The sequence below is a fragment of the Equus caballus genome, chromosome 1 (genome assembly GCF_041296265.1).
Source record: "Equus caballus isolate H_3958 breed thoroughbred chromosome 1, TB-T2T, whole genome shotgun sequence".
NCBI lineage: Eukaryota > Metazoa > Chordata > Mammalia > Perissodactyla > Equidae > Equus > Equus caballus.
Window position 1 is genome coordinate 62,135,602 of NC_091684.1, and position 3,169 is coordinate 62,138,770.

The following is a 3,169-nucleotide window of genomic DNA, read 5'->3' on the forward strand; positions in this document are numbered from 1 at the left end:
GGGAAGTTGCGGCGGTTCTAAGGAATTCCAGAGCCCCTTCAGTGGTGGGCGGCAGAGAAAGGCTGAGACTGGGAGGCCAGGTGCAGCCTCTCCGCCTCTAATATGCCGTCCTCCCTGGTATCTTATAAGGACAAGGACAGTGTCTTTTATTAGCCCCCTATGAAATGAATTAATATTTAGTCGGATAGTCGGAACTTGAAATATACTAACCAAAACCACTCCACAGGGAGTTAGGTGATTCTAGGCTCTCCTCATACTAGCATTAAACATTTGAAGCAATTTCAAGGGCCCAGACCAATATCTTAAACTCATTAAGAAATTTGTATTCCCGAGCAAAAACCTGTTAGCTACCGTTTACAGTGGTCCCGAGCCCGGCAGCAGCAACACCACCTGGAAACTTTTCAGAAAGGCAAATACTTGGGCTCCACCTTAGACCTACTGAATCAAGCTCTAGGGGTGGAGCTCAGCAATCTGTGGTGGTTCTGAGGCACACTAAAGTTTGAGAACCATTAATCTATTACTCTGCATGCTTTTCCACCCAAAAGCTTCCTCATGGGGGTGGGATAGGGTGAATTAAATTTTAAATGGGAAGAGTAAGATATACATGGCCCCAAAACAGGAGTGAAGTGGAAGGTACTTGAGGAAGGTCACTAACAAATTTAAACAAAACTGCACAACACTCTGGGTACCCAGCATTCATTTCCCAGCTCCTGCCAGTCTGTCCACCTGGCAAATAAGGGGCCTTTCAGTACATTCTTCCCTAGAGACCTCCAGAATTTAAGCATTCCCTAAGAAGCCTGTCCCCTCTTCACACTACTCCCTTGGTGATTTCATCCCCACCTCTCTCCCTCTCTAGTTATGGCCTTAACTATCACCATAAGCGGCTATTTTCCACACCTCCTATTTCCAGCCCACTTTCCTGAGCTTTGGCCCAAATATCCAAGTCTGTTGTTCAAACACTACCACTAGATTTCCCCCTTCATTCTTTCAACTTGCCCTTCTTTCCTGACATACAAGGCCCTCCAGGATCAGAGGCCCTTTCCTCATGCTTCCTCTGCCTAGAAAGTACTTCCCACCTTTGAACAATTATTCATCTATTAAGACTCAACTCATTACTGGAGGGGAAGAGGGTGGGAAAGGGTGAGTAAAAGGGGTAAAGGGGCACATATATATGGTGATGAATAAAAACTAGACTACTGGTGGTAAGCATGATGCAATCTATACAGAAACTGATATATAATAATGTACACCTGAAATTACACAGTGTTATAAACCAATAAGACCTCAATAAAATAACTAAAATAAAAAAGACTCAATTCAAAGATTGCCCATCTCCTTCCTGGTTCAAGAAACTTTTCCTGACCTCCTCCTTTCCCTTACCTTCCCTTGGATAGACTTACTCTCTTTTTGCGCCCAACTACACATTTTATAGATGTCCACTGTAGCACATTTAACAGTGGAGTCATAACACATGAGCATTTAACTTCCCTGCATTCAACCACATAAACTTAGCAAAAACAAAACACCTATGAAGGTCATCATATGTTCATGTAAAGTAGGAGTCATTATGCTTTTCCCAATGTGAATATCCCATTGTGTCAGAGTCTAGTATTTAAATATACTTTTTGTACAGTTATAGCAGTAATTTTGTGCCCCAGGGGACATTTGGCAATGTCTGGAGACATTTTTGGTTGTCACAACATGGGGGGAGAGTGTTACAAGAATCTAATGGGTAGAGGCCAGGGATGCTACTAAATGTTCTACAGTGCACTGGACAGCTCCCTATAACAAAGAATTACTCACTCCAAAACGTCAATAGTGCTAAGGTTAAGAAACCCTGAGTTAGAGTGATCTTTCTAAAGAATAAATAAAGGTCACGTCATTCCCTTGATTAAACTCCTCCAATAGCTTCCCACTGGAACCAGAATAAAGTCCAAACTCCTGGTCATAGTCTATTAGGCCCTGCCTACCTCTCTGATCTCATCCCTCCTCACCTTCCTTCTCAATCACTACTCTGGTCAAAGTGGCTTTCTGTGCAAACATACCAAGCTTGTGACCAAATACACCAGAGATTCTCAGATCTTTGCACTTGTTGTTCCTTCTACTATGTTCTTCACTGTATGTATCATCTCAAATGTCATCCATCTCCTCAGAGAGGTAGGTATTCCCTGAACATTGTAGCATTAGTAGCTGCCACTGCCACCACCACCACTACCAGTTATACACACTCATTCCCCTACTTAATTTTCTTTATAACACTTAAAAGCATCTGAGATTCTGTGTTTACTGTTTGTCTCCCTCACTAGAATGTGAGCTCCTTGAGAACAAGCATATCCCTAGAGTCTAGTAATAAATGCTCAATAAATATCTGATTGACTACAACACAGCCCCCAAAACCCAAGCCAACTATTTCATCTGGTGATCAACTAAATAAACAAAGATTTGTTTTGAATACTGGAGGAAAAACAAACTCTAATAGACCTGTTGAGAGGAGGATATGTTGGAATCTAATGTAGTGCTATCCTAAGAGATTTTCAATGTAGTTTTGAAAATACAATTTTTTTCACTTCATTTGCTTACTTTAAAAATATAACTCCATTACATTGCTCTTGCTTACGTCAGTCTTCTATTAAACTGTAAATACTTTAAGGGCAGAAGCCATCTTAGAATCCTCAGCATTTAGCATGAAGCTAGGCATTTAGACTTTCAGGTACTACCATTACTCTTCTACTAAGGTGGAAATTTTTGTGTCACCTGTTACTGCGTGGTTTCTGTCTCTTGATAAGGGTCTGATAGATATGTCACCCTTAATCCATCACAATCAGTAACCAAACTCAAGAGATTTTACTTTCATGTTCTACCTATAAAATGTCACTACCTACTTATTTACTTTGTTATAGCTAGAAATTACCTCCTTTCCATGCCCACTACTATCACCTTAGCTGACATCCGATTATCATGCCTGAACTATGACAATAGCGTCCCAACTATTTTTCCATCATCAAACCATCTTACACAGTACTGCCAGTTCCATCTGTTTATGTTGCTAAGTAAAATTCAAAGTGGTATGTATTCAATAACAGCTACCATTTATTAAGTACATACTATGTGCTAGGCAGTATGTTAAGCAATTAATATTCTCATTTTATATGTTCTCTAAGATTGAAAA